This window comes from Cynoglossus semilaevis, chromosome 2 (genome assembly GCF_000523025.1).
Source record: "Cynoglossus semilaevis isolate Cse_v1.0 chromosome 2, Cse_v1.0, whole genome shotgun sequence".
Classification (NCBI taxonomy): Eukaryota; Metazoa; Chordata; class Actinopteri; order Pleuronectiformes; family Cynoglossidae; genus Cynoglossus; species Cynoglossus semilaevis.
Window position 1 is genome coordinate 14,339,246 of NC_024308.1, and position 10,881 is coordinate 14,350,126.

General features: G+C 41.6%; 1 long non-coding RNA gene across 1 annotated transcript in view; it reads right to left on the reverse strand.

The window, feature by feature from the left end:
• The window catches only part of LOC103399904 (uncharacterized), a 12,522-nt gene extending 1,641 nt beyond the window's left edge, over positions 1–10,881 (reverse strand). The window contains exons 1-4 of the long non-coding RNA XR_523731.2: positions 10,765–10,881; positions 8,695–8,758; positions 8,308–8,375; positions 6,801–6,928 (exon numbers count right to left, since the gene is read on the reverse strand). This is a non-coding gene — a long non-coding RNA (uncharacterized LOC103399904). The remainder of the gene's footprint in view (positions 1–6,800; positions 6,929–8,307; positions 8,376–8,694; positions 8,759–10,764) is intronic.

Genomic DNA, 10,881 nt, shown 5'->3' on the forward strand with positions numbered 1-10,881 from the left:
TTCTTAACTATCTCCCCTCTAACACTACTTCTGCTTGATATAACACACACCTAACACAGATTTATTCCTCACATACACTTACTTCCTGACTCTCTTCCTCCTCCTCACCCCCCCCTTCTTTCTTCATTAACACCACATTTGTCTACACCCCTGACGACAAACCTCCATTCACCAAACTGCTTCTCCACTGCATTCGCACACATTCCTCTGACAACTATCCTGAAATCATGACAACCTTCACCATTCCACAAATACTACTGTCATCGTACAACACAAACAAACTAACTCAGCCGAGGCACTTGATTTGTTCTATTCCCACTCTTTTTAATTACTAATACAATCACATTCATTTCACCCATCGGTCCGTTCATGTTCACCTCTACACAGCCAATAAAAACTCATCCAACAAACACTGATACACAGTCAACTCCTTCAGATTTCCTGATAACAACAGAAAGCCTTCACTAATTACACCATGTCATTTTGCACCATTTTGCCTCCAGGAGGACACGTGCAAACTGAACATTCATCGCCCCACTGCTCGCCCAGCCGCTACGCCATCGAGTACCACCATTCAGACGACAGGAGCGTCACGTCATTTCTCTCCCTCTGTTGTGCTTACGTCGGTCCTTTGGACACCACCGCAACAGCCCTTGGAAATGACATGTCCCCTCTTCGGTCGGTACTGCACACCTCGCTCCATAACAAAGGTTCATCTCTTCTAACTTTACATCAAACACACTCTCCATGATTGTGCATCACTGACTACGTCCAACTCTCTGGACGTCATTCCAAATTTCACTCCTTCACTCCGCTAACACAGCACAGTTCCTCGTCTATTCGCGCTCCCCATCCTTCCTTTTATTTATTTTACCCCATTAACAACACACCCTTTCCACAACCAAACTTCATTCATCCTACATCGTTTGTTTCGCTCTATACTGCCAATACACTACATCACTATTTCTGACCTGACACACATATTTCGCTGATTTCCCCAAATAGCCTAAGACTCTTGTGGTTCACATGTTTACATACACCCACTTGTCAACTTCATTACTTCAACTTGAAGGCTGTGCACTCATTCATACAATCATCCCTTTAGTGTGCTGTTCATTCTACATGACCATTTAGGTCTGCTCCAATCTCCACTCTCTCTCTCCTGGGGATACCCTTGACCATCCAATCTAGCTCCTTCCACAACTTCTCCTTTTCTTCCAACTCACAGCCCACCTGTGGGGCATAACCACTAACAACATTAATCCTCTCTCCTTCTACTTCTACCTTCACACACATCAACCTGTCTGACTCTCTTTTCACCTCCACCACCTTTCTTATGCGTTCTTCCTTTAGGATCACCCCTACTCCATTTCTCTTCCCATCTGTACTATGATAAAACAGTTTGTAGCCTCCTCCCATGTTTCTAGCTTTACTGTCCTTCCACCTGCTGTCCTGCACACACAAAATATCTACTCTTCTTCTCTCCATCACATCAGCTATTTCTGTTCTTCATCTTTTCTCTTTTTCTCCTAACCAAACGCCCTCCTCTTCTTCTCTCTCTCTGACCAACAGAAGTCCAATTTCCATCAGTGCCCTGTTGGTCAACTGTACTGTTGGCGGTCGTTGTTAACCCGGCCCTCGACCCATCCCGTATGAAAATCGTTTTATTGATCTGCATATTTTATTTAGCTAAACCTTTTACGCCCTTCCTGACGCAACCCTCACCATTTACCCGGCCTTGGGAACCGCCCCTATAAACACAGCTTCATGTACCCTAGTGCCTGGCTTGAAACAGAACTTAACATCCACACATGAAAACCTTTTGTTAAGAAATGCTAAAATGAACCCCAACATCACCAACAAAGCCTTCTGCAGTGATTTGGCTGCCTCAGGAACAAATGTCTGTGTCCACGGTGAAGACAGCTCTCAGTCGACATGGACTAACATGATACCGGGCCATAAAGAAGCCATGACTCCAACAGAGACACAGAAAAGCTCAATTGAACTTTGCTAAACAACACCAGGATAAACATCAAGCCTTCTGAAAGAACATCATGTGGTCACATGACACCAAAAATCAACTGTTTGCCCATAACGACCAGCAATACGTTCTCTGGCAAAAGGCTGAAGCCTTTAATCCCTACAATACCATCCCAACCCTCAACCACAGTGGAGGAACTCTGATGTTGTGGGGTTGCTTTGCAGCATCAGGAACTACTAAACTCCAAACCATCCATGTAATCATGACATAACAGCAATACTTGGAAATATTGGAAGAAAAGTCAGCCAAACCTCTGCAGCTTGCTCAAAAGTGGCTCTTTCAACAGGACAACTATCCAAAACATAAAGCTCCATTACATTCAACATGCTTTCAGCACAACAAGGTGAAACTACTGGAGTGGCCTTCACAAAGCCCTAACCTGATTCCTATCGACAACTTGTGGACTCAACTGAAGAAACATCTCCATAACAGAAGACCACCAAATCTGCCGACAACACTGGCTAAAAACTCCAAAAGATAACTGTGACAACCTCACTGATGGCTATCCAAAGCGCCTTGCTAAAGTTACAACACTTAATGGAAATGCTACCAAGCACTACACCTTAAAAAGACAAACGTACGTAAACTTATGACCTGGTAAAAACGCACTTTTCCGCAAATACATATCAATCAATCCCACATTATATATACTTTTTTTTCTCTTTTCTTTTTTCCCCCCTAAATCATTCTTCCCAACACATTGTGGGTGCCAGTTTGTTCCTGATTCAACTGTGTACCTTGACCTTTGCATAACATTTACTACAGCAACATGTACTTCTAACCTCAACCAGCCACACTTACACAGACAAACGGAGCCAGACCAAGGAACCGCTTACCCTTCGCAACTGAACACGCCTCCTACTTCCTACCACAACTGTAGCAACACTAACAGCCCACTTCACACAACTCTCATGTCAACCACCTACTTCCACTCTTTACCTACCACCTCACACAGACCACCTTCAGTCGCTCACTACTACTTTCTTCACCTTTCCGTAACACGTTCCACTACAACAGCAACCCCACGGTACAACTTCTTCTGACAAGGTCAAGGTACACAGTTGAATCAGCCAAGGCCCTCTTCCTACTCTGACCTCAACGGTGAAACACACCTTTCCTGTTGTACAACACCACACACACTTGTCCTCTCTTTAGTCTCTTTTTGTCCTGCTTCTACTACATCACATATACAGTGCCTATCATACGTATTCAACCCCTTGGACGTTTTACCCTTTTACTTCTTTCATAAATCAATCTAATTATTGGAAAAAACTCTTTAATGTTTTTTCCAATAAATTCTTTTGTTACAAAAGTCAAATTTTATTGACCATGATTGATTTGGTATACCACAAACCATTTACAGTGACAATGCAAGTCATTTCGTGAACCAAGTCATATCAAACACAAGTCAATACATTAAAACAAATTTAAATAACCATTGTGCTTATCATCCACAAACTGCAGAGCTTGTGGAAAGAACAAATTGGACAGTGAAATTAACACTTACAACATGCATGGAAGAAACAAAACAACCATGGACTACAATCATAAACATGGTAAAACTTTATATGACAATCACATCAAATGTTGAAACAGCATTGACACCATTTGAAATAATACATGGACGACCATATAAAATACCTGAACTTCAAGTTTTTCTACAAAATCCTGACAATATGGACTTAATAGACTATATGACTAAGATGCTGAACACAAAAGACATTCTAACTGTATGCCAGACACTCCTACATCTTCGCAACGTGACAGTACGCCAAAGTGTTGGTCGACTCCAAAGTGGGAAGCCCCATACCGGCTCTTGCTGACGACACCTACAGCCATAAAGATTGCTGATCGACCACCTTGGATTCATCTTTCACGTTGCAAGACACAGAGGTTCTTGGTAAAGGATCCAATTGGTTGAGGGGAAGTCCCACTACAAAGGGCTGTAGCTATTACAAAAGCTGTAAATCTCTACGTCGGTGACGCAGGGAGATCCTCGGCCATTTACCATGATTGCTGTATTGGGCTAACCGTACTCCTGCAAACCTCTCCTCTCAAAATCATGACGACAGAACATACTCGACCCAAGCCAAAACCGTGCCACCCCTTCCGTACATTGGAAGTTCCAATGCGACTCTCTGCATGTCCATTGATAGTCACAGGAGTCGTCCTGGTGCTGCCTATCGTACTCACTCTAAAAGACAAAGAGCTACAGAAAAACTACACCACCACTGACCACCCATCAATGATGAACAATCCTGCAGAGCAACACCATTCACACAACACAGAAAAAAGACAAAACACTGAAGCAACAAATTATTCTAAATGTTTAACCTTCCTCTGGTGTTCGGCTCGGCACCGACCTGTTTCCAAGTTTTAAATGCATTACAAAACACGTAAATTTATTTATTGCGTCAAGGCTTTTTGACTTTGTCAAGAACCTCTATTTCAACAACATAAAACAACAAAAAAAATTTTCACTAAATTATAAAATGCTCTGGTTTAAATTATGACCTTTGTGTTGTTCGGGTCGGTTTCGACCCGGTTATAAAAGTCTTATTATAAAACAATAATTACAACCAAAACTTAAATCATAAGTGCACTGTCAGCCAAAACACTGACAGACAGCTCCTCTCCCAATCATGTGAGCTTTAGGGGATGCTCATTTTGCCTTGTTTTCCAGTATTCCTGCACAAAAACAAAACAAATACCTCATGATGAACATGGCAGGGCAGCTGCTGCAAATGTCATCAAAATGACCCCTGGAATCACAAGGTTTGCTGTGACAAGAGTCAGTGACATCAAGACATGTTTTGAGCTATTTATGCCATTGTCACTAAAAAGAGTCATCATTGCTATGACAAACCTGGAAGGAAAAAAAGTCCAGGGCGACATGTGGAAAGACATTGATGAGGAATACCTGGATGCCTGTATTGGTGTTCTTCTTCTTGCTGGAGTGTACAGATCCTGCAATGAGGCCAGTGATAGTCTTTGGGACGCATCGACAGGCAGAAATATTTTCCGCTCAACAATGTCACTTCAGACCTTTCGCATGATATCAAGAGTCCTCAGATTTGACAACAGAGATACCAGAGCAAATAAAATAATAAAAAAAAAAACTGTTTTGCCTTTTTCTTGATGCTTAGTAATAGTCCTTTTTATTTATATACCTTTTATTTATTAATATGATTCTGTTGAGGTTCATTTTACCATTTTTTTAATTGGATGATAGCTAATTGTTTTTAGTGTATTTTACCGCTAATTTAACACACGGGTCAATATAACAGGTGGTAACAGAAAGCGAACACAAGAGGAAGCTTACATAACTATGGTGGTATTACTCTTGAATATTTATTAGGTAAGACAATGGCGATCTGTGTTCACTGATTAATTACAACAATTGGAACTATACTTACAAACCTTATGACCTACATGTGTGCTTTCATTATTATGTCCAAAGCCCCATGTGAACAGAATCAGCTGCCCATAGAGGATGGTGTGAACATTGGAACGTGGTCAATGGATTCCCACAATGGCAGAAAAATGTGTACAGACAAAAAGACATTTGGGATCATATGAAAATTCAATGTGACTATTTCACCACCCAAAATCAAATCCCTATTTCCCTGATTTGAACTACATTACCAACGGGGACTAATTGGAAACTCTCTGGTAAAACAAATCACACTGAAAATTAAGACACATTATCTAGTTCATTTCCCCAAATGGCCTCAGATTCTTGAGGTTCATAGGTTTACATACACCCACTTGTCTGGTCCATTTAACAATACATTACTTTAACTTGAAGGCTGTGCAATCATTCATGCAATCACCCCTTTAGTCTGGTGTTCATTCAGGTTGTGTGACCAGTTTGTCTTCAAACCTGGCAACACACCAACACAAACTGGTTCATCGTAAAGACCACACTCCAACAAACTAGCTACACAACGTGGTTTATGCCATTCAGTGCAGTGAGGAGTGTACTAACTTGTACATTGGTGAGACTAAACAACTGCTACACAGGACGCCCAACTCCTCAGGACAGGACTCGGCTGTTCACATACACCTCAAGGACAACACACACTCATCGGTCAATAGAAGCAGTGGACTCAGACACAACCTATCACCCACATACAAACCACTTTTAGGGACAAAAGATTCTCTTCAGTTCCACACAACAAAGAGGCAGATGACTGAAACCTTTCTGATCGGACCACGACACAATGACTGTTTACACTTTCACACTTGACCCCAAGGCCCCACCCAACAGGGTGGAGCAGAAGTACCTTTAGTCTTTCAGACCTACAGTTTATATCTGCCCCCCCCCTCCCCCCTTAGAACTGAAGAAGCCTCTTGGTTTTACACTTAAAAATCTTTCCCTTGGTTGGCAACACTCCTGGACCTCCTCCTCACAGGCTATTCTTGTCACGGTATCAAACTAAACAAAAACATTACACTCTTAAAGGGCAACATTCAAACTTCCTGTGGCATAAATATAGTCCACAACATCATGTTAAACTCTCAACAACAAATTTGTTTAAGTGCACTAACAAACTCCACCTGATGGGGGAACATGTGAATATTTCTCAACATAAAAAGGCAGCCATCATTTTCTACATTTTTACATTCAACTGCTGATTTATTCAATAAACTTTACACTTGAACTTTTTCCATCAATCCTGTACTGGATTTGTCCAGTTGGTGTCACTCACTCCTTTGTCAATACCTGTGAACAGCTTAAATCCATTTCTTTTCATACCTTTTAATGCTGACGTTGAAGCTGCCCAGTCTGGCTCCACGCTGAAGGATCTGCTTCAAATAGTTGCTTCTCCACTCTCCCTGGCACAGTCCTAGCTGCTGTATTCACAAGTCTTCTCCTCCATTGCACTGTTAATTAATGACTACAATGAGCTGCAATAACACAATCAAAAGCTGTCTGTGTAGGTTCTCAGTCATTTAATCCAAACATACACTGCTCAAAAAATAAAGGGAAAACTGAATGAATGACATCTTTTTAATAAATACTTTGTTCTTTCCATAGTTGAATGTGCTGACAACAAATTCACACAAAAACTATCAATGAAAATCAAATGTATCAACCCATGGAGGTCTGGATTTGGAGTTATACTCAAACTTTGATGTCATATCCTTTAAACAAGTCAAAATGAGGCTCAGTAGGGTGTGTACCCTCCACGTGCCTTAATGACCTCCCTACAACGCCTGGAGATGCTCCTGATGAGATGGGATCTCCACCCAGACCTGGACTACAGCGTCCGCCAACTCCAAGACAGTCCGTGGTGCAACTTGGCGTTTGTGGATGCAGTGAGACGTGATGTCCAGACGTGCTCAATTGGAGCAATTGGTCACTCCGTAACATCAATGCCTTCGTGTTGCAGGAACTGCTCACACACTCCAGCCACATGAGGTCTAGCATTATCTTGCATTAGGAGGAACCCAGGGCCAACCGCACCAGTATATGGTCTCACAGGGGGTTTGAGAATCTCATCTCGGTACCTAATGGCAGTCACGCTACCTCTGGCGAGCACATGGAGAGCTTTGCAGCCCTCCAAAGAAATGCCACCCAACACCGTGACTCCTTCGTGGAGTCTGTTTCTGACCGTTTGTGCAGACACGTGCACATTTGTGGCCCGTTGGAGCTCATTTTGCAGGGCTCTGGCAGTGCTCCTCCTCTTCCTCCTTCCATAAAGGCGGAGGTAGCGGTCCTCCTACTGGGTTGTTGCCCTTCCTACGGCCTCATCCACGTCTCCTGATGTCTCCTGGTTGCGCCTCCTTGCTCTGGACGCTATGCTGACACACAGAGCAAACCTTCTTGCCACAGCTCGCATTTATGTGCCATCCTGGATGAGCTCCACTACCTGAGCCACTTCTGTTGGTTGTAACCTCCGTCTCATGCTACCACTAGAATGAAAACACCACCAGCGTTCAAGTGACCAAAACATCAGCCAGAAAGCATCGGAACTGAGAACTGGTCTGTGGTCTCCACCTGCAGAACCACTCCTGTTTTGTGGACAGTTTCATTTCACAAAACTGTGATTGACTTGGAGTTACATTGTGTTCCCTTTATTTTTTTGAGCAGTGTAGTTACATTGAGGGCAACTGGACAACGTAGCTTTATTTTCTCATCCACTAGGCTTCTTCAGTTCTGCTGAACTAAAGAAGCCATTTGAGTAGAGGTAAAACATTGTCCAGTTGCCCTCCATGTAACTATTTTTGGAACTATCAAAAACCGTGTCGGTCTCATTTACCTTTTCTTGTCAGGGTGGATGACCTTTGACTCCTGCCAAACTCCTCCTCGTACACAGCTTGGTAGAAGCTGCATATTACAACAACACGTCACTGTGCCACATATTCTTCCACAACACCGCCAACATTACAAACACAATGCAAAGTCTGTTGCACAATCAAAACTCATAACAACTCCATGTTTACATATCACTATCAACAACAATACAAATTCAATGCTTTAAACAGATATGTCATCACTACATAAAGGCCTTTGTTTGTAACAAAGTCATGGCTTCTTCAGTGCTAATTTTTTCTTCATCTCTTTCATTTGTTTCGATGAAGACAACAGTCACTGGATGCTTTATTCAACCACACAATAATACTCTAGAAACACCACTTCAACTCACCTGGCCTCAAACTTGCCAATCCTGTGGTCACTTCCATGGCCTCCTGCCCACCTCCCATAAGCACCTGCAACACACACAATTGCAAGGTTCGAGCTCACTGATGATCTACTAAGATACACACTGCACAGCGACTACTTCATCTGACATGATCCATGATTGGAGAAATGGCAGCAAAGTCAAGGAGCTGCAAATACAACACAGTCAATTGCACACTACGTACAGCATTTATCATCAACTGCCAGTCCACGTCTCAGACTCTAAAACAATCATTAAATAATAATTTCATTTTTACTCCACTCCATCTCAGTGGCTGACTTGAAGCCTTTAACGGCATCACACAGTCATCTCTCTTCAAGGCCTCAAAGGCACAGACAGTCAAGTCACTTAGCTTTACTGGACTGCCATCTGTCAACATTAAAAAGTAACACAAAACCATAACAGCCATTTCATTTCAAACTGTACCACTCATTTCTCCTAAGATGTACTTTAAATATTCTAAAGTCTATTTCTGTACATAACTACATAAGTCAGTGGATTCACATTACGACAGGTCTGTAGTATGGACAGCTTAACCGACACACCGAGACTGAATACATAAGTACATAACTCAGTGTATTCACATTACGAGAGGTCTGTAGTACGCACAAATTGACCGACACACCCAGACTGAAGGAAAATGTCATTGTAAATAAATGGGACAAGTGGACACACTCAGAGTAACCACACCTACTACTGTGTGGGTTTTTTGATGTATCTTCTTATAAGCCCCAGCAAATTGACAATGTTTACTTCAGTTCCCACTACCTTGTATAACAAACTATCAATACATATCTTCAAATACATTTATCATTCACTTATTGCTCTTGTTCTACTTTACAGTGGAGGTCTCGAGCCCAAATGACTGGAGAGTCACAATTCCATACATTTATAAACAATGACAAGTACAACAGTTAAAAGAAAAACAATATCTCTTTTCTTCTGTTGAAGACCTCCTTCGGACAACTGGACATGACATTTTCACTCAACAGAAAAGGTGGCCCAAGACGCAACCTATCACCCACATACTGAAACCATTCTGATGAGGATTACAACGACCCAGATGACCCCGGCGGCCTACCCCACAGGAGGGACTTGAACTACCTTTATTTTTGTCCCACCCACAGTATATATCTCCTATACTCCCCTCCACCAGTTCAAACTTAAGAAGCCTCTTGGATGAGAGGCGAAACGTCTTCTTGAGAAACTGTCACGTCCAGTTGCCTAACAGAACTTCTCAACCTTGACCTTGGCGACTGAGATTCTTCATATACAACACTTTTAATTATTTTATATACTTCTTCACACAACATCCTCATAATAATAGTAGTTCTGCTTATATACACAGTACATATCATTGGTGTAATGTGGTATTCTTTACAATACATACACATCATACCTATATAATAATTGAGATTGCAATCAACACCACACACAGCAACAATAATTACTTACTAATACTCCTAACATCCACTGTTCAGGTTTCCCATATTCATTGACAGTGTGCTGCTACTCATGTTTGGGTTTTATTGTTGTGCTGTACTTTTCTTTTTCCATTATGATAACTGTTGACGACACAGTAGAATGATAAACGATTGAAAAAAATACTTTTAATTATTAAATCATATTTTAAAAGTCTACGCTTGCTACGCATGCGCAAACCATCGAGAGGAAATGACGCAAATTTAAAGGTCCCTTAGTGTAGATTATCGATAATGCCGGAAAAATTTGTAAATGTGTGCGTAAAAAAAATAAACTACATAATTGACGACATTACCAAAAAAGCAACAATGCTATGTTATGGCTTTAGTCAACTCAAATGAAATGGCATTAAACCCGAACGAAAAGCAGATTGTACAATTGAATAAATCAAATTACGTGGAATACCAGAAAATCATCTTCAAGGTTTCATTCTAACCGTTCGGTTTTTCAAACATTTGTCTTTTCCGGACCAGCCATCTGCTATGCATTGAGTTTCCACAGAGATGAAAACGCTGGACCACAGCGCTAAACACAAGCTAGCATTTAACTTACCGACAAACAATTTTATCGAGAAAAAACCAACGCACTAGCGTCCAAAAAATTGACATTAGTGCGTCACATAAAGCCGCTTCATCATGTAGTTTAAATGTAAAAAGTTTGTTGGTGTCG